General features: G+C 46.5%; 1 protein-coding gene across 1 annotated transcript in view; it reads left to right on the top strand.

Annotated features, from left to right (window-relative positions):
- Window positions 1–20,866: 20,866 nt before the first annotated feature.
- ZNF423 (zinc finger protein 423) overlaps window positions 20,867–22,341 on the top strand; it is a 368,232-nt gene continuing 366,757 nt past the window's right edge. The window contains exon 1 of the mRNA XM_077458278.1: window positions 20,867–20,899. The gene's annotated coding sequence lies outside the window, so the exon portion shown is untranslated. The remainder of the gene's footprint in view (window positions 20,900–22,341) is intronic.

The following is a 22,341-nucleotide window of genomic DNA, read 5'->3' as shown; positions in this document are numbered from 1 at the left end:
TCACCTGAAGGTAGCCTATAACCCACATAGTAACTACTATGGCTTTGTGCCCCATGATGTACGATAAGTGGCATGTGGCAGATAATCCATGAAATCCGTGCAACCGCTATGGGTGGAACCATGCTTTACACCCGGGCCTCCGTCTCCAGGGACTCGCCTAAGAGGCATGAGCCCAGGGAGCAAAGGCCCCAGCACCCTGCCCTGCACCACTGGGGACACCCTAGACTCACACAGAGGGACCACATCACGCCAACCAGGTAACAGACCCCACAGTACGTAATGTAGATATAATAGAAAGGCATCCATCAGGTTAGAGGCCTTCCATTGGCAAATTATCACTTTACTTAACACTTTATAGCAAGTAGAGGTCCATACCACCTGGGCCTACGATATGTAACAAATCTTGAGCATTTTAAATGTTGTTATCTTAACTGAGACCTGACCCCAAAGATCCCAACCATCAGGTTGCAGCGAAAGACGCAGGTCTGAAATATTAAGAGCTTCGGGATACATGGTCTCATGCTCAACTAAGGGTCAATCCCATTTCTATGTCAGGACTCAGGAGAGGAAACGCCCTCCCTCAAGTTTACACGTGAAAATAAGCATTGCTAACATTAACATCAATTCCAGGGTACATTTTCTCTTGCTGTGATATTAGGCTGAAGTCTCAGGGGTTCTACCAAAATAAAAAAAAGGGAAAAAAAAACAAGCAAGAACCCCCGGGGCCCAACTATGAGAAGAAAAAGATAATCATAAATATCAGAATAAATCAGTTAAATTAAAAGTACCATTGCTGCGATGTCCATTGTGAACTGTATAAACTTCCTGCTTATGCAATAGAATATATATTATATATATATCAGCAGACTGAAGAGCAGAGATAAAGCAGCTGTATATGAGACCACACAACCAGAGGCGTCGTTAGGGGGTGGCTATTGGGGCTATAGCCCCAAATCTGGGGCCCATAGCCCTGAGTCTCTTGCCCCAGGGGTCCCTGCTTCACCAGCAGGCTGTGCTCTCTGTGGAGCCTGGCTGTGAGTGTGGTGGGCGGGCTGCATGAGAGAGCCAGGCAGGCCCATGAGATAAGTGAGCGAGTGGGTGGGCGGACTTATCTCTCTCCGCCCCCATCACCGCTATCTTGCTCTTACTCTGAACCAACGTGTCCGATCCGTTAGTGGAGCTTTCCTCACATAAACAGTCTCTCGGCAATGGCAACCCCTGTGTCCTGTGGCGGCTGCTTGTGGGAAGTTAGGTGAGGGTCTACGATGCCTTTGTCTGTGTCTTTGCAATCTTGGAGTGTCATTGGGGTGTGTGGGGATCCAGGGATCTGGTTGCAGGAATGCGCTGTACCAATCTGGAACCTCTATCCAATGGGATGCCTAGGGTGTAAAAAAAAGCCTGCAAGTCAGCTTGGGTTCTCAACTGTGATGTGCAATTACCAGTAGTGCTTGTAGGCAGAAGGGGAATTTCCAAATGGAGTAAGTGATGAGTCTGTCACGCAAAGCATGCAGCAGGGGACGTAGGTCTCTCCTGTGTTGTAGGGTGATTGCCGAAAGTTCCTGGAATAATTGTATGTGTGCACCGCCATGTCCCAAGCGATCATGGTTGCAGGCTAGGCGCAGTATTTCTTCCTTCTGGGTAGAATTAAACAGACAGCACACCGCATCTCTGGGGGGGGGGGAATCAGTGTTTATACTTTTTGGTCTGAGAGCTGTGTGGCACCTTTCCATTTCCACAGGGGCATCAGGGGGCCTCCCCAGCAGAGTATTAAAGATGGCCCAGACAACAGGTTGTAGTTGGGGCCCTTCCACTGATTCTGGTTTGCCTCTTACCCGCAAGTTGCGCCTGCGGCCCCTGTTGTCCAGGTCTTCCATATGTTTGTGCATATCCATCAGGTGCTGGGCATGGACACTGGTGACTCTTTGGACTTGCTGAATGTCCATCCCATGGGTCCTGCTTGTTGTCTCCATGTGCTCCAGCCAAGAGGCTGATGTCCGTCTTGAGGTCAGAGATAACCGAGGACAAGGTGCTTTTAATATCCATTGCGCTTTGTTGGAGATCATCTAAGCACAGCAGGGGACAGGTGTGCAGAGCAAGCGTACCCACAGCAGGAGCAGAGGCACCCTTGGAGTCAGCATTAGTGGTGTGACTCGCCTCACTCTGGTCTGAGGCTTGAGATGCGGCCTGTGGATCAACATGCTGGGTCCGGAACATCGCCAGTATATTCTGGCTGAGCTGCGTGGATGGGTCCTGCTGGGACTGGGTGACTGACGAGCTCCTCCCGGTCATCGTCGCACATAGGCGTAACGGTTGTCCCGCTGATTAAAGGCAGTACACAAGCTCTAGGTGGTGGAGCTCTCAGTTTATGCTTCCATCTTCCTCTGGTGGTAGGACCCCCCCCCCCCCCCAAAGGTTTTTTACCTTCATGCATAGAATGCATGAAGGTAACAAACCTTCAGCCTTTAGAACCACTTTAGGGCTAATTTTATATATATATATATATATATATATATATATATATATATATATATATATATATATATATATATATACATGTAAAGATGTCTTTACATGTTTTATGTCAATATTCCTTTACTCTAGGGCAGTTGTCTCCAAACTGTGGGCTGCAGTCCTTTGCTTGTCTTTATCCAGCTTTTAGGGCACTATTCCTCCCACTAATACACGGCACTATTCCTTCCACTGAAACCATAGAGGGGGCACTATTCCTCCCACTGACACCAATGATGGGGATTATTCTTCCTACTAATACCAATGATAGGGGATTTCTCCTCCCACTAATACCAATGATGGGGCACAATTCCTCTCACTGTTGCCAATGATGGGGCATTATTCATCCCACTGGCACCAATGATGGGGTACTATTGCTTCCACTGACACCAAAGATGGAGCACTATTCATTCCCACTGACACCATAGGTGGGGCACTATTCCTCCCACTGACACCAATGATTGAGGATTATTCTTCCCACTAATACCAATCAGGGAACACTATTCCTCCCACTGATACCAATGATGGGACACTATTCCTCCCAATTACACCCATGATAGGGTACTATTCCTCCCACTAATACCAATGATGGGGCGCTATTCCTCCCACTGATTCCAACGATGTAGCACTATTCCTCCCACTTACACCAATCATGGGGTACTAATTCTCCCACTGACAACAATTATGGTGTACTATTCCTCTCACTGATATCAATGATGTGACACTACTCCTCCCACTTACACCAATCATTGGGGTACCATACCTCCCACTGATACCAATGATGGGATACCATTTCTTCCACTGACACCAATGATGGGGTACTATTCCTCCAACTGATACCAATGATGGGACACTATTCCTCCCACTATCACCAACAATGGGGCATTAGCCCTTCCACTGACACCAATGATGGGGTGCTATTCCTTCCAAAGATGGGGTACTATTCGCCCCACTGACATGAAATGACACCAACAATGATTATTCTTCCCACTAATACCTCCTATGTAATTTTTTTTTTACCCCCACTGACCACCAAGGCTGAGGCATTTTCTGCTCCCACTGGCCATAATCTGGCCCTCAGAAAAACTGAAGGACATTAAGCTGGCCCTTTGCTTATAAAGTTTGGAGACCCCTGCTCTATGGAAAGATAAAAATATTTAACTGGTCATGGATATAAATGTTTGACATTTTATGTCAAATCTGTAGCACCTGCAGCTCATTGTAAACCTGGCCATACATTATACGATCCTCTTGTACAATTTTACTTTAGATTTACCAAAACCATATAAAATTAGGTCAAACCTAAACACTTTCATATATAACAATAATATATAACACAGAGGGCCATAAGCATATTTGCTTCCTTAGATCAAACCTAAACACTTTCATATATAACAATAATATATAACACAATCGGGCAGGCCCTTCCACTACATAGTTGAAGGTAAATTGATCAAGAAAAGTATTTAATGTATGGCCAGCATTACTTACTAAAAGTAACATTACCCAATTCTTCGCATGATGCTTTGACTGGGAATTGGATAAATCACATAAATTCACACAAACACATATGTTCAGGAACTCTCAATCCAGTTACTAGTGATAAATGGGCAGTACTTGGTTTAATAAATCCTTAATAATTGAATATCAATGTGACAACGTTTGAAGAGATTTTCATGCATTTTTTTAAAATCTTTGCAACCTATTCTGCACCAGTAGGTTGTTGTTTACTAAGACAATTTTTTCTAGCCATGGTTGCAAAGGTAATATAAGAAATTGTAGACATATTTGAATGCAATATGTTCTCGATATGTAATGAGGACCCTGTGTTTAGTGTTTCCTTTGCTGAAGCAATGTGTAGGTAAGAGCAGTTGAGGGTTTGTTTTGTTCCTCAGTTTGTCCACAGCAACAGTGTTTGAGTCCAAAGACTGGAAGACCTACCTGAAAAGACTTGAAAGTTTAACTCAAGTTCTGCGTTGGTTGGTGGCCCTTTTGTCTGCTAAAAAGGGATACAGAACCTTACAGTATAGGCTACAGCTGGCTGTCAAAATATTTTTGTTGTGTGACAGCCAGTCAGACCGAGAAGGAACATCCAACATCTAGATAAGTATGCAAAAATAGCTGTGATGATTCTGCAGGTGCAAACATGGAGGCTCCCAGCCTATGTGGTGCAAGGTTTGTGTGGTCCCCTGCTGTCAAGGAAGCAAATATACTTATGGCCCTCTGTGTTATATATTTTTCTTGGAAGAGAGACTGCAAGCTTAGCTGCCTCTGAAGTAAAGACTTGGTCTGTTTCATTTGACTGTACCATTTAGAAGATTTTTCAGGTTATGCTTATACAAAAAGCCTAACAGCTACAGGTAAGCTGTGTTCCACCACTTCAAATATCATGCATTGCACTGTACTGAAGTAGCTTAGTGGTAGCATTTCTTCTACATGCAGGCGGGGTCTAACTGTGCCCATTCACCTGGGGTAACCCCTTGCCCAAAGGCGTGCTCAATAATGCCCAGAGACCAGAAGGAGACTGCAGGCATGTGAAGAATCAAGCATTATGTCATGGTTATACAGTGATCTTCCTGTGTTTGCTTACCTCCCCTCATGTGTTCAGACTAGAGGCCAGCCACTTCCACCTGGTGGTTTTTATAACCTCTCCTCCAAGCATGGCTCCACCCCAGGCCCTATCAGGGAGCCCTATATTAACCTGTGCACTGCAGGCCATCAGTGCTGCTCAACCATTGTGTATACCCTTGTGTGTTAGCTTCCTCTTTCCTGCCGTGTGCTCTTCTACTGGTTTCCGTTACCGACTTTGGTGTGTTTTTGACTATCCCTGTTTGCCTGTGATCCTGACCTTTTGGCGTGTCCCCGACTATTCTTATCTGCTTGTGACCCCGACCTTGGCTTTGTCTCTCACCATCCCTATCCTCCTGTTGCCTACTGTGGGTGTGAGCTGGGGGACCCTGGGGGTCGTGACCTGGAGCCAGTTGCAGCCAAGTCCATCCTCACCACTAGAGGCGCTGGTGAACACCTGCTGGCTCTTAGACTCCGTGCCCCAGGGAATCTTACGCTCTAACCCCAGTGGGATCTGTCCCCCGTCTGCAGCAGTCAGCCGTAGGGTCCACAACCTTGCGGTGCACTCCTGATCCCTACAGTGTGCATCTGTCACCTCGCCTCAAGGTGACCTGACAGTTTGATCAGCCATGGACCCGGCTGACGTGCCGCTTCCTGCAGTCGATCCGTTGCAGGGCTTAATTCGCAGACTTGAGACCCAAGAATCGCATCAGACCCAGATGATGCAATTCCTTCAGGATTTGGCATCCCGTTTTGAACAGGCTCAGGCCTCATTAGGACCCCCAGTTCAACAACTGCAACCGCTATCTGCTGCTGCACCTATCGCATCAGTCGCAGCCACACATTCATTACAACTACCAGCTCCGGTCCGTTTCTCTGGGGACTCCAAGGCTTGCAGGGGGTTCCTTAGCCAGTGCACAATTCATTTTGAACTTCAGCCCCAAAACTTCCTGTCCGATCGGGCAAAAGTCGCATATATCATATCCCTCCTGTCTAGCGAGGCGTTAGCTTGGGCCTCCCCTCTGTGGGAACTGAATGATCCAGTGATTTCTAGCCTGCCTGATTTCTTGAAACTTTTTCGGAATATCTTCGAGGAACCGAGTCATGTCTCCTCAGCGGCTAGCGCTCTTTTACGTCTCCATCAAGAGTCTGCGTCTGTGGGACAGTATGCTCTTCAGTTCCGTATCCTCACAGCTGAATTGAGCTGGAATAATGAGGCCCTAGTTGCAACCTTTTTACATGGCCTCTCTGATAGAGTGAAGGATGAATTAGCAGGAAGATCCCTTCCTGCTGATCTGGACAGTGTCATCACCTTGTGTAACCAGATCGATATTCGCTTTCAGGAGAGGGCCCTGGAAAAAATACGCCAGCACTCCCCGTTCTTTAGGCAGCCTGAGTCCCCAGTCCCTTCTCTTCGATCCGAGGAACACCCCCTGCCTACTGAGGAACCTATGCAGTTGGGCTGGACTAAGTTATCTCCCGAAGAACGTGCTAGGCGCAGAACTCTGGGCCTATGCCTCTATTGTGGGGCCAAAGGTCATTTCCTTGACACTTGTTCTTTTCGTCCAGAAAAACGCTCAGGGCTAATACATCTGGAAGGTGGAGTATTAGACCCTGAAATATCACCTTCACCTTCTCGTCTTCTCCTTTCTGTGTTGCTTCATGTCGGTGCTTCCTCTCTTTCGGTTTCAGCACATCTGGATTCCGGAGCCGCTGACAATTTCATGGATTGGGAAATTGCATCCTCCATGAGACTTACCCTTTTGCCCCTTACAACGCCATTGGTGGTCTTGCCGATTGATGGCACGGTTCTCCCAGGGGGCCCTATCCGCTTTCAGACTCTTCCTGTTAAGATGTCAGTAGGGAAACTCCACCAGGAGTGGATATCCTTCCTTGTCTTACCTATGGCTTCATCTCCTATCATATTAGGTCTTCCTTGGTTACGGCTCCATTCTCCACACGGTGACTGGTCTGCTGGACAGATCCTGGCTTGGGGCTCCTCCTGTTCCTCTTCCTGCCTACTCAAGGGTACCCCAAAGGAGAAACTTCCTGTTACCACCATCCCAGTATCTTCTGCTCTTCCCGCTGTATATAGCGATCTCTGGGATGCGTCCTGCAATAGTCGGACTGATGCACTCTCTAGGTCATGTGGTACTCTGAATGAGGGGTCCACCTATGAACCTGTGTCGATCATTCACTCCAGTTCGCATAACCATTTACCTTTGTCTGTCCCTAATCTCCCTTGGACGCACAGCCAGGCTAACTTGTCTGCAAGTTCCACAGTTGCTATGCCCTGTGATGCGATTGAGATGGTCGCTACACCTGACAATACTATTCAGTCGACCTCTGCACCAGTTATGCCAGTCCAGCCCATGCCCAATGAGCTTCCTGCTTCTTGTTCAGCACCTTGGTGACCTGGCCTCACCCTACTGCTACTATGTCCATTCAAACCCGTTTAAGAGGCTCAATCCATCCTTTGGATAGAATACCTCATTCGGCCAGGAGGGGTTTTCAATCTTTTTCTCAGGGTTCTCTGCATTATGTTTGTGTTTCAGCTATCCAGCTTGACTCTTGTGATATGTCACTTTCTAACCAACCTGACCTCAGGGATCCACTGACCTCTGCCCAGTCTGGTGGTCCTGTTATGGATGCCCAGCTCATCTTTAAGGGTGTGGAGGACCCTACTCAGACTCCTGATCTTCTCATGCCCTTACCCATTCCTAAAAAGCCTTTAGTCCTCAAGTCCTCTCATCCTCTCCCTACCTCTGTTTCGGTCTTTGAGGATAATCTAAAATAGGAGGTTAGTCAAGTTTTGGATTCCCGGCTCCGTAAAGGCATTCTTCAGTACCTCGTACTTTGGAAAGGGTTGGGCCCTGAGGAGAGATCTTGGATTACTGCATCTAAGGTCTTTGCTCCCTGTCTGTTAAGGAGGTTCCATCTGGAGTTTCCCTTTAAGCCTGGACCCAGGTGGGGGAGGGGGAGGCCTCGTAAGAGGGAGGGTACTGTCATGGTTATGCAGTGATCTTCCTGTGTTTGCTTACCTCCCCTGATGTGTTCAGACTAGAGGCCAGCCACTTCCACCTGGTGGTTTTTATAACCTCTCCTCTAAGCATGGCTCCACCCCAGACCCTATCAGGGAGCCCTATATTAACCTGTGCACTGCAGGCAATCAGTGCTGATCAACCATTGTGTATACCTTTGTGTGTTAGCTTCCTGTTTTCTGCCGTGTGCTCTTCTACTGGTTTCCGTTACCGACTTTGGCGTGTTGTTGACTATCCCTGTTTGCCTGTGATCCTGACCTTTTGGCGTGTCCCCGACTATTCTTATCTGCTTGTGGCCCCGACCTTGGCTTTGTCCCTCACCATCCCTATCCTCCTGTTGCCTACTGTGGGTGTGAGCTGGGGGACCCTGGGGGTTGCGACTTGGAGCCCGTTGCAGCCAAGTCCATCCTCACCTCTAGAGGTGCTGACTCTTAGACTCCGCGCCCCAGGGAATCTTACGCTCTAACCCCAGTGGGATCTGTCCCCCGTCTGCAGCAGTCAGCCGTAGGGTCCACAACCTTGCGGTGCACTCCTGATCCCTACGGTGTGCATCTGTCACCTTGCCTCAAGGTGACCTGACACATTAAGGCAGGCCCCGACTCAGAGATGAGTAATCCTTAAGATGTTTCGGCCCAAGTAACTACTGTATACACCTGTATTAATGATTGTATTGCCAGGGCCGTCTTTAATATTGATTGGACCCTTGGCAAACATTTTCTTGGGCCCCCCCATGCAATCTCGCTCTCCATCTGTTCTGAGACATACTATAAATAGCAGCTAGACTCAAAATCAGTTTACTGAATCAGATAGTGATTGTGATTGGTTGCCAGAGGTTTCAGCATGTCATTGCCGCTTACTGACATTTTGTTAGAGGTTACAGCATATCATTATCACTTACTGACTGGTCGATAGAGGATACAGCACCCATTACGGCTCACTGATTAGTTGGCAGATGTTACAGCACATCATTTCTGCTTACTGATTGGTTGCTAGAGGTTACATCACATCATCTCCTCACTGCCTGCACACCATGGACTGGGGAGGTGAGCAGACCCATCAATAGACAGAAAACTCCTAGGGATCCTAGAACTCCTGGGATCGGTGGCAGTGCTGGGTGGAGATGAGGGTGTGATCAATAGTGATGGACGAACTTCCGACGGGACGTTTCGCGGACCGCGAACGCGGCCGATAGTTCGTGAACCATAACGTTTGCGGCGGGCCCCATTGACTTCAATGGGAGGCAAACTTTACAAACCTACAGGTCAAATTTGCAGCCACAAAATAATTACTAGCTGTGCACACATAGTCCCACCACATGGCCAATGACATAACACATGTATGAGGTGAATCTGGGATCGACAACTACAAGCATTCTTTTTTTATATGTGAAATTGTGACAATTCAGGACTGTGGAGCGCATGAAGGCAATGGAGGAGAGGGAAGGTCAGGGTAGGCAAAGAAGAGGGTGCAGGAGATGATCAACCGCACCGTGATAGAGAGCACTGACATCAGCAGTGTGACATACAGCAATGACACCAGCCCCGTGATAGAGAGCACTGACATCAGCAGCGTGACATACAGCAATGACACCTGCACCGTGATAGAGTGATCTGACACCAGCACCGTGATGGAGAACACTAGAGGTCGACCGATATATCGGCCGATATTTGGCATTTTTTAATTAATCGGCATCGATTGTGCTAATAAAAAAGCCGATTACATGTTCAGCATGACTTGCAAAAGACTTCTGTAATAGAAGTCAATGTAAGTTGCCTGAAGACATCAGTGAAGGACTTTCCTCCTCTCTGGGCAGGCTGCCAAGAAAAGATCAAAGTGATACAATGTTTCTTCTTCAATGGGCTGAACTCCCTGTGTAGAAGTTCTCAGTTTAACCATTTAAAGACTAAATCTTTTCTGACACTTGTTGCTTACAAGTAAAAATCCAGTATTTTCTGCTAGAAAATCACTCAGAAGCCCTAAAAATTATATATATTTTTTTTAGCAGAGACCCTAGGGAATAAAATAGCGGTTGTTGCAATATTTTATGTGACGCGGTATTTGTGCAGAGGTCTTTCAAACGCAAGTTAGCCCTTTTTTTTTTCGTCCAAAAGTTTTGAGTACCTGTTTTTGTGTAATTAATAAATAGGTTTTTTTTAATCTAAATTATACATACAAGTGAACTGATTGGAGGTTTGTTTTGTTTAATAAATGTGTAAGAAATTTTCTGCATCACTTATTAAGGCTGCTTTCACACTGGATCGGGCAGGCGTTGACGGTAAAACGCTGCAAGTTTTAGCAGTGATTTATCGTCATTTTAGCCCCGCTATTCGGCTGCTAGCGGGGCAGTGAAGCACTGCTGCAAAATCGCATTGCATGTGCTTCAGCAGTGGTGACCATTCATTTCAATGGGCAGGAGTGGTGGAGGAGCGGTTTACACCGCTCCAAAGATGCTGCTTGCAGGATTTTTTTTTTTTTAACGCCCTGCCAGCGCATCTCCTCATTGTGAAAGCACCCGGGCTTTCACACAGACTGCAGGGGAGCCGTTTTGAAGGCAAATTACAGGCGCTATTTTTAGCCCAAAATCGCCTGAAAAATGCCCCAGTGTGCAAGGTGTCCAACTTAGATTTTATGAGATGAAGGGGGGAAAAATAAAAAGGAAAAAATAAATAAAAAAATCGGCCTAACATATCGGCCCAAAAAAATCGGCATCATATATCAGCCATCGGCCGCCACGATTTCTAAATATCAGCATCGGCATCGGCCAGAGAAAAACCCATATCGGTCGACCTCTAGAGAGCACTGACATTAGCAGCGTGACATACAGCAATGACACCTGCACCGTGATAGAGTGATCTGACACCAGCACCGTGATAGGGAGCACTGACATCAGCAGCGTGACATACAGCAATGACACCTGCACTGTGATACAATGATCTGACACCAGCACCGTGATAGAGAGCACTGACATCAGCAGCGTGACATACAGAAATGACACCTGCACCGTGATAGAGTGATCTGACACCAGCACCATGATAGAAAGCCCTGACATCAGCAGCGTGACATACAACAATGACACCTGTACCGTGATAGAGTGATCTGACACCAGCACCATGATAGAGAGCACTGACATCAGCAGCGTGACATAAAACACTGACACCAGCATCATGATATACAGCACTGACACCAGCACCGTGATATACAGCACTGACACCTGCACCGTAAGCAGCCCCAGGAGGAAGTCAGCATAGCACAGGGATGGTGGGAGCCCCTCATAATGAGCATAGCACAGGGATGGTGGGAGCCCCTCATAATAAGCAGCCCCAGGAGGAAGTCAGCACAGCACAGGGATGGTGGGAGCCCCTCATAATAAGCAGCCCCAGGAGGAAGTCAGCACAGCACAGGGATGGTGGGAGCCCCTCATAATATGTACAGCAGCCACAAAATAATTACTACTAGCTGTGCAAACATAGTCCCACCACATGGCCAATGACATAACATATGTATGAAGGTGAAACTGGGATCAACAACTACAATCATTCTTTTTTTATATGTGAAATTCTGAAAATTCAGGACTCTTGAGACAATGGAGGCGAGGGAAGGTCAGGGTAGGCAAAGAAGAGGGTGCAGGAGATGATGATCATCACCAGCACCGTGATATAGAGCACCGACACCTGCACCGTGATAGAGTGATCTGACACCAGCACCGTGATAGAGAGCACTGACATCAGCAGCGTGACATAAAGCACTGACACCAGCACCGTGATATACAGCACTGACACCTGCACCGTAAGCAGCCCCAGGAGGAAGTCAGCACAGCACAGGGACGGTGGGAGCCCCTCATAATAAGCAGTCCCAGGAGGAAGTCAGCATAGCACAGGGATGGTGGGAGCCCCTCATAATAAGCAGCCCCAGGAGGAAGTCAGCACAGCACAGGGATGGTGAAATTTACAAACCTACAGGTCTTATTTGCAGCCACAAAATAATTACTAGCTGTGCACACATAGTCCCACCACATGGCCAATGACATAACACATGTATGAGATGAATCTGGGATCGACAACTACAAGCATTCTTTTTTTATATGTGAAATTCTGAAAATTCAGGACTCTTGAGACAATGGAGGCGAGGGAAGGTCAGGGTAGGCAAAGAAGAGGGTGCAGGAGGTGATCACCAGCACCAGCACCGTGATATAGAGCACTGACACCTGCACCGTGATAGAGTGATCTGACACCAGCACCGTGATAGAGAGCACTGACATCAGCAGCGTGACATAAAGCACTGACACCAGCACCATGATATACCAGTCCTTAAGGATTAGCAGACAGTACCTCACTTAACCCTATATACTCTAGTACGCTATACCTTACCAGTCCTTAGAAGGACCTTTGTGCAACTAGTAGGTTGTGATTAGCAGACTGTACCTCAGTCCCTATACTGAAAAGGACTGCTGCAGAATTGGGCAGCAGTCAGCAGTAGTGCACCTCAACCCTATATATTGTGGACCTATACCAGTCCTAAAGGATTAGCAGACTGTACCTCACTCAACCCTATATACTGTAGTACACTATACCTTACCAGTCCTTAGAAGGACCTTTGTGGAACTAGTAGGTTGTGATTAGCAGACTGTACCTTAGTCCCTATACTGATAAAGGACTGCTGCAGAATAGGGCAGCAGTCAGCAGTAGTGCACCTCAACCCTATATATTGTGGACCTATACCAGTCCTTAAGGATTAGCAGACTGTACCTCACTCAACCCTATATACTGTAGTATGCTATACCTTACCAGTCCTTAGAAGGACCTTTGTGCAACTAGTAGGTTGTGATTAGCAGACTGTACCTCCCTCAACCCTATATACTGTAGTACACTATACCTTACCAGTCCTTAGAAGGACCTTTGTGGAACTAGTAGGTTGTGATTAGCAGACTGTACCTCAGTCCCTATACTGATAAAGGACTGCTGCAGAATTGGGCAGCAGTCAGCAGTAGTGCACCTCAACCCTATATATTGTGGACCTATACCAGTCCTTAAAGATTAGCAGACTGTACCTCACTCAACCCTATATACTCTAGTACGCTATACCTTACCAGTCCTTAGAAGGACATTTGTGCAACTAGTAGGTTGTGATTAGCAGACTGTACCTCAGTACCTATACTGATAAAGGACTGCTGCAGAATTGGGCAGCAGTTAGCAGTAGTGCACCTCAACCCTATATATTGTGGACCTATACCAGTCCTTAAGGATTAGCAGACTGTACCTCACTCAACCCTATATACTGTAGTACGCTATACCTTATCAGTCCTTAGAAGGACCTTTGTGCAACTAGTAGGTTGTGATTAGCAGACTGTACCTCAGTCCCTATACTGATAAAGGACTACTGCAGCAGGAGGGCAGCAGTCAAGTATAATATTCTTTCTATATTTGGAAGAAAGAATATTATACGTGTACAACCCTATTACCATACCAGTCCTGAAAAGAACCTTTGTGGACCTAATAGTAACAGTTACTGATTAAACTGACTGTCCCTCAATGCCACACACAGCTTCCTGTCTGTCCCTATTTAAACTGACAAAACACAGGCTGCTGCAACAATAACTTGAATAGCACTCAAAACTATATCCTGTACTACTACACCATACCAGTCCTGAAAAGGACTTTTGTGGACCTAATAGTAACAGCTAATGATTAAACTGACTGTCCCTCTCTGCAACACACAGCGTCCTATCTGTCCCTCTCTCAGCCCTGACAAAAGACAATCTGCAGCAACAATGACTTGAATAGCAGTGCCTCAAACCTATATCCTGAACTACACCTATACCATACCAGTCCTTAAAATAACTTTTGTGGACCTAATAGCTAGCGATTTGGGTCACTGCAGTCTCTCCCTGCTCCACACACCAACCTCCCCCTATAGTGACAGTAGAAAGAATGTAAAATGGCCGCCGGATCGGGTCTATTTATAAGTTAGGGGGAATGTCCAAGTGTCCATGTGCTGTAATGTCTCAATTGGCTGTCCTGTACCCCATGATGGATGTGTCATCATAGGTCAAAGTTCTTTTACACAGTAAACACGCAAGTCCACCGGGCAAACAGCGGCAATAGTTCGCCGATCGGGCGGACCGCGAACAGCCGAAATTCGCCGCGAACTGACCGCCGGGCGAACAGTTCGGCCATCCCTAGTGATCAATGGCAAAGCTGATTTTTTTTTTTTTACCGACTATCAATATAAAGAGTTTTGACACTGGCCACCAATAAAATAGGGGTTTACACTGAACAATGTAATAGAAGCATTAGCCGTAACCACCAATGTAAGGAGGGATTTACACTGACCACCAATGTAAGGGGGGGCGTCACACTGGCCACTAGTATGAATGAAAGGATTCTACACCAAGCCCCAATGTAATGAGAAGATTTACAGTGACCACCAGTGTACCTGAGACATTTAGCTTGCATTCAAATTTGCGTGTCTCAGGAATGCATGCAAAATTGCTTTCCTGACACCACAGAAACGTGCTGCCCTTTAGCAGATACACAGCAGTGCCATTAATTGTTGCCCAGCAGTGCCATTAATTGAGATTTTGAAAAAGGGTTAGGGACTTTCTTCCATATTTCTAGCACATGCCCCTTTGTCTCCCCAGTGGTCAGCATTCAGTATAGGGGATTGGTGGATGTGAAAAAAGTTGTGAATAAATCCATGCAAAGGAAATTAATGCAGGAAGATTTGAAAATAGTTTTGAAAGAGGAGAACTGCTGCCTCTGCAGATATACCTTCACCTAGGTCCTAGGTGAAGTGTATTTGGATTGATAACAAGAGGTTGCAGGTGTGGCGCTGTTTTGATTATAAGGTACTTAATTGTTTAGTTTGAACCTATTGTAATAATTCTGTTGCACCCTCTGCAGGTTGCAATCTTCTAAACTTTGGAACTAAAAGTGAAAATGATGGAAATTAAATATGCACTGTTTATGTGTGCCAATGGTCAAAATATATATGCCCTCCACAGGATACAAAGTCTAATGGCTTATATGCTGGTGAATGTGTTATAGCCTCTGGTTCGTACAGCAATATTACTTAGTAAAGAATGGTATAAGCCAGAAGTTGAGGGAGTGCAGCCCCTATAACTCTGCCAGAGTTACGACTGTCTTTGCATCACTTCTGGTCAGCTGTGATCAAGATTCTGACGGAATCCATTTGTTTATGTTAATGCTTTCACAAAACTATATGAAATGTGAGTATATCTCCTATTTTTATTAAATAAAATTACTTACGGATTTACATATTTACATTATGGTCATCCCTTCTCTTCTCCCTATGGCGAACGAGTGAAATATTGCCAATATCACTGAACAACGCACCAGGGGTTCAAGGATTGCTACACAGTGGCATATACTGTGAGCGCGCAATACCCCGGGGGTGAGGCTATTTGGTGAGTGCGTTCACAATAGGAGCACGGATAAGACTCACCAACACCAGCTGTCACCCAAATGAGAAGTCTTTTTGAAAAATTAGTGCTCAAAAAGTGTCCAGTGCTTGCTGAGAACTAGTCACATTGTTTGTTTTTGGACATTTATATCTGTTATCAGCAATTTGTACTTGCATATACAGTAGTATTGTCACAACACAGGTATGTAATCTTCTGGACAAAATATTTTCCTAAATTAGGTGCAATATTAATTTTTGTGTGAACACACGCCAGAGGTTGTAACACATTATATAAACAAATTTCAACAAATCATTGCACCAAATCATTCAGCGGATTCATATCAGCACTTTTCTTTCTTTTGTTATTTATTTCACGGCATTGTGCAATATTTTCATAGATTAGTTTTATTTAAGGACATTTTTTATTTTTATTATCATTTCCGTACCACTCTTTTTGTAGTACACTTTACACAGGCTGAGGATACAACCTTCACATTACTCACACTAAGGTTTAATTCATCATCTCTTTTGGCTTAAAGCGGGAGTCCACCGGGACTCCGCGTTTTTTTTTTTTTTTTTAAAAAGCCAGCAGCTACAAATACTGCAGCTGCTGACTTTTAAAATAGTGACACTTACCTGTCCAGCGCGCCCGCGATGTCGGCACCCGAAGCCGATCTCTAGGTCGTCTGTCGGGTCCTGCCGCCGCCATCTTGGGTATGGGAATCAGGAAATGGAGCCTTTCGGCTTCATTTCCCGGTTCCCTACTGCGCATGCGCGAATCGCGCTGCGCAATAAGGACGCTCCCCGCTGCCTCTGGGATCTGTGTGTTTCCCAGCAGGCAGCGGGGCACTTGCGGGAAGGGGCGGGCACTTGCGGAAAGGGGCGTAAGTTACGCCCCTTTCCGCAGAGAGCTATCTCGGAAGTGGGTGCAGTTACCTGGATTATCCAGGTAACTGCACCCCCCTCCCCCCTGAAAGGTGCCGATTGTGGCACCGGAGGGGGGGAGGGTTCCGATGAGCGGAAGGTCCACTTTAGGGTGGACCTCCGCTTTAAAGTGGTTGTATACCCAATTTTTTAACTTTTACCTACAGGAAAGCCTATAATAAGGCTTACCTGTAGGTAAAAAAAATATCTCCTAAACCTGTACGCGGGAGTGACGATATCGCGGCTCCGGCCACTCACAGCGCAAAAAAACGCAGAGGGAGCATGTCAGCTCCCTCGGCGTGGATCGGGCCAGATGTCGGGGCCTCGTTCTAAGGGAAGTATTTCATAATGAGCTAGTATGCGGTGCATACTAGCTCATTATGCCTTTTGCTTTGCAGGTTTAAAAAAAAAAAAAAATGTGCTGGTTTACTACCGCTTTAAAGACCAAACTACTTGGTATTTAGGCGGAGGGTGTAGCACAGTAGCACATCAGCAGTTCAGGACTAAACACCTGATATTCAAACAGAGGGTGTAGCCCAGCAGCACATTCACATTATAGGGGCTGCACTCCCTCAACTTCTGACTTATACCATTCTTTACTAAGTGATATTGCTGTACGAAGCAGAGACTATCACACATTCACCAGCATATAAGCCATTAGACATTGGGGGTTATTTACGAAAGGCAAATCCGCAGTGCACTTGGAAGTGCAGTCGCTCTCAATCTAAGGCTGGATTCACACCTATGCAGTTTTTGTGCTTTTTGCATTTTGCAGATTTGCACTACAGTCCATTTACCATGGTTTCCTATGGAACACGTTCTGTAGTGCAAATCTGCAAAATGCAAAAAGCACAAAAAATGCATAGGTGTGAATCCAGCCTAAGGGGTAGATCTGAAATGAGTGGAAGCTCTGCTGATTTTATCATCCAATCATGTGAAAACTAAAATTCTGTTTTTTATTTTCCTTGCATGTCCCCCTCAGATCTACAGCAACTTTACCTCCAAGTGCACTTTCATGTGCACTTGCAGTGCAAAGTGGATTTTCCTTTAGTAAATAACCCCCATTGCATCCTGTGGAGGGCATATATATTTTGACCATTGGCACACATAAATGGTGAATATTTAATTTCCATAATTTTTACTTTTAGCTCCAAAGTTTAGAAGATTGCAACCTGCAGAGGGTGCAACACAGAATTGTTACAATAGGTTCAAACTAAACACTTAGGCCCCTTTCACACGACCGATCCGTTCAGGTCCGCCTGTCAGTTTTTCAGGCAGACCTGAACGGATGCTCCATAGAGCTCTATGGAGCGTCGGATGTTAGTGGTGACATGTCCGCTGACATCCGACCCGCTCTGAAAAAGTGTGACGGAGGAAAAAGCTATTTTTTCATCCGTCATCGGATCTCCCATAGGGGAGAGCGGCGCTGTGACAGGTCCGTCCCTGCGCAGTGTGCAGAGACGGACCTGTCCTCTTCCTGCTCAGCGGAGATCGCTCCGGCCAAGCGGATATCCACGGGGCGGATCAGCATTGATCCTCCCCGTGTGAAAGGACCCTTAAGTACCTTGTAATCAAAATAGCGCCACACCTGCAACCTCTTTTAATCAATGGTGGTATACATATGAATGCCACCTTTATTTACATGTCAATGCTGCCGGCCACAGCTATTTACATAGAATGTATGTAATTGAATGCCACCACTATTTACATATCAATGCAGATTATTTACTTTTAAACATGGTCTGCAGGTGAGACGTCTGCACACAATAGGGCAGAGCTGGGAAGCATTAGTATCAGCACTTTACACTAAGATATTGGGACACAGCACAGGACTAAAACTTCAAGGGATGAGGGAATTTAAACCAGGATAGTTGGCAATGATGAGGCAGCTGCTTTGGGCCCCACAACAATGACAGGGCCCAGGGCAGCTGTCCCTTTTGCCCTGCCCTGTGTGTTACATTTGAGGGGCATGCAGAGCTATTGCCCACTCCACTAGTCCAGCATATCTCCGTTACCTCACTCCCAGTAATGGAACATAGCTTCGGTCTCATACCTGTCCGGAGTTAACTTTTTCCTTCCTGTACCTAGTGATCAGCCTCATATCTCTGTACCACTAGTCTGCTCCCAGTGACAGGACGGGAGCAGACAGTTATGGAGGGCATAAAAACACTGACCACCTCGTTACCAGAAGACCTGTCACCTAACCATGTACCATGCAAAATGACTGGTTGCCAGGCATGGACTGGCCATCGGGACTACCGGGAGTTTCCCTTTGGGCTGAATGGCTCAGTGGGCCAGTCAGGTGCAGTCCTGGAGCCGCTCCTCACTGACAGCGAGTGATCCCGATTTCACTCCTGTCAGGAGGAGCAGCTCCGTCACTTGCTGGAGAGAGCATTAGGCGTTATGGTCCCTCCAGCCTGCAGGGGGAGATAGCCAGCCGTCCGACTTTCCTTCCTCTCTCCCCTTATTACATAACTGGAGAGAGGAAGGAGAAGCTGCCTTCAAAACTGTGAGTACATGTGGGAGAGGGAGGACATGCTGATGTGAAGGGGGCTGCTGATGGGGACAATCTGATGTGATGGGGGCTGCTGGTGGGGACACTCTGATGTGAAGGGGGCCGCTGGTGGGGACACTCCGATGTGAAGGGGGCCGCTGGTGGGGACACTCCGATGTGAAGGGGGCCGCTGGTGGGGACACTCCGATGTGAAGGGGGCCGCTGGTGGGGACACTCTGATGTGAAGGGGGCCGCTGGTGGGGACTCTGATGGGGGCTCTCTGATGTGAAGGGAACTGCTGGTGGGGACTCTGATGTGGGCTCTCTGATGTGAAGGGGGATGCTGTTGGGGACACTCAAAATTAAAGTGGGCCGGTCATGTTGAAGTCCAGGGCAACATTTTTGTCCCAGTCCAGCCCTGCTGGTTGCTGTAGGTTTGCTTGCTTTAGGTTAAAAACAAAAACAGCAGAAAGAGGGTGCCTGGGTCAATGTGATAGTAAAAACAAGTGACTATTCAGATCCACCTACATAAAAGTATCTTTCAAGCTGCACACAGGGTGGATGTGGATCACTAGTCAAGCAGTCAGCCATCACAAGGGATGAGAAGACAGCTGTGAGGATAAGCTTGAACCCGCCGTATGGAGGTATATAACCGGCGGCATCTCCAGCTCTCCCATCCACTCTTACAGAGCTAGCAAGAGACCAAATCAGGATGGAGTAGGCCGCAACGCATTTCCAAAGCAGCACCTTCTTTTTCAGGTTGCCAGCCCCTAGAGGAAAAAATGTATACTGTCTGGATGGAATCAAAAAACAGCTAATCAGCACGGAGACAGGGCGTAGCTAGTCGCCCAATCAACAGGGCAATACTGTCCGGCTTTTATAGCTGTGATCCAATCTCCAACGTAGCACTGTCGTAGCAGGGCACAAGTGTAACTATAGCACAGCGGGCAACAAGCTAAAAAGTATATAAAAAATAGGATAAAGGAAAATGGACACGATTACAGAAAATCGTTAAAAATATCATCTGATCCGAGTGAACGGCTGCATACTACCACATCTATGATAGTATTTTATAATAAATAGTAAAAAAAAAATAAAAAAAAATAAATCGAATAACTATATAAAAGGTGACATCAAATAAAATAACCTATTATGACCACTACATGAATAATTACACAAAAAAATACAAAATTAAAAATGAATGAAGATACACACCAGGTGATAATTTCTATCAGCATATCTAAAGGGCGATGGATATATACACAGACTAAATATATAAATAAGAACAAATATAAAATGAATGACTGAAAATGGTAACAAATGTGAAAACAAAGGAAAGATAGGAGGGGAGGGGGGTAAAAAAGGAGCGGTAAAAGAAAAAAGGATAGGCGGGGGGGGGGGGCAGTAAAAAAAAACAAAAAAAAACTGCGGGGGATAGAAGGGGAGGAAAAAGGAGAAGATGAAAAATAGGGAGGGAAAGGAGGGGGAGGGGAAAGTGGAGCGATACTGTTAGCTGCAAAATGTTCATTCTAGGTATCATAGAATTGTGTTTATATATACCTTTTAGCTCGTTGCCCGCTGTGCCATAGTTGCACTTGTGCTGTGCTATGACAGTTACTCACATTGGAGATTGGATTGCAGCTATAAAAGCCGGCTAGTATTGCTCTGTTGATAGGGCGACTAGCCACCTCGGGACTCGGTGCTGATTGGCTGGTTTTTGATTTCGTCCAGACAGTATAAATTTTCCCCACAAGATGGGGGTGGGTTTGCCTGAAGGAGGAGGTGCTTTGAGAAAGGGGTTGTGGCCCGCCCCTTCCTTCTCTTGCTAGCTCTGAGAGAGCTGGAGACACAGCGGGATATACACCTCTCCACAGCGGTCTTCTCATCCCTTGTGACGGCTGACTGCGTGATTGGTGACCCACATCCACCCTGTGTGCAGCTTTTATGTAAGTGTATCTGAATAAAATGTTCCTTGTTTTTACTATCACACTGACCCAGGCACCCAATTTCTGTTTGTGTCTGAGGGAATTCCCATTTCCTGCTGAGGAGCTGCCGGTGACTGTGTGTGCTATCCCAATCCACCTGTGGTTCCCCTCCCCCGTTATTGACCCTTTATGGTCCACCTTATAGCCGCCAGTGAGCGCTGACATACACTACCTGCCAGTTCTGTGTGATATATTACTTCCTTTAGGTTACCCATGGAAACTCCCTCTGCTTCTTAGCCTTGTGAGGTAACGTTTTGTAGCGGTGTTACACATACCCCATAGTGCTATTACAGACCAAGATTCTTTAGGAATCCACCAAGACCCAACATGCACCCCTTGAATGACTTCAGACCAAGCTCAGAGCAGTTCAAACAACTTTTAATGAAAATTCAGCAGAACAATAACATGAATAAACATCCATTTCCTAACTACACCTAGAGGATGGTACACATGGGCCGAATAGCGGTGTGTTTTGGCCGGTTTTGGTTGAACCAGCCGATATTTGGCCTGGGTGTACAGCAGCCTGTCGGAAAGAACTCAGCCTAACGTCCTGCTTCTGTCAAACAGGCATGCTGGAAAACCGTCAGCTGACTGGCATCCAATCAGTGCTCAGTCAATGGCTGTAAGCGCTGCCTGGTGTTTTATGTTGGGGTAGTCCCCCTGTCAGGACACAATAGCTCAGCAGGGAGATCGCTGTACTAACATTGCATAGTTAGGAAAGCAAGCGCCTATGTTTTGTTTTTTTCATTCATTTCACTGGAGTGAGTGAAAAAGCTACCTTTGTGTACCAGGCTTAGATTTGGCTGCCCCACCATACCTGAAAAGGTGCAATACAGTAGGCAACCTGCCTACACATCCCCCCTCCTCCATCTTTCCCCAGTCACGAAAAAAAAAAGTGCACCATATAGAATCATAACATATGGCAAATTACAGTGCAAAGCTTTAAAGTGGTTGTACAATCCACTTTTTACTACAGGTAAGCCTATAATAAGGTTTACTTGTAGATACCGTGGATATCTCCTAAACCTACATGGTTTAGGACAGGGATAGGCAATTAGCGGACCTCCAGCTGTTGCAAAACTACATGTCCCATCATGCCTCTGTCTCTGGGTGTCATTCTTGTGGCTGTCAGAGTCTTGCTATGCCTCATGGGACTTGTAGTTCTGCAACAGCTGGAGGTCCACTAATTGCATATCCCTGGTTTAAGAGATATCCCCTGTATCAGCATGTGCTGACGTCATTGGCACATGCGCACTGAAGCAACAGCTCGTTGGTGCCATTGCTTCAGCTGACGTGCTGTTACCAACGGCTCCCGCACGCATGCGTGGGAGTAACACCATTGCGGCTCCAGCCAATCACAGCGCCGGAGCCTGCGATACCTGGAAATAACTCTGGCGTGATGT

The sequence above is a fragment of the Lithobates pipiens genome, unplaced genomic scaffold, assembly GCF_037356315.1.
Source record: "Lithobates pipiens isolate NorthernLeopardFrog02 unplaced genomic scaffold, aLitPip1_a1.2 Scaffold_10, whole genome shotgun sequence".
Lineage (NCBI taxonomy): Eukaryota > Metazoa > Chordata > Amphibia > Anura > Ranidae > Lithobates > Lithobates pipiens.
Note: the sequence above shows the minus strand (reverse complement) of the source record. Positions and strands in the feature narration are given on the sequence as shown.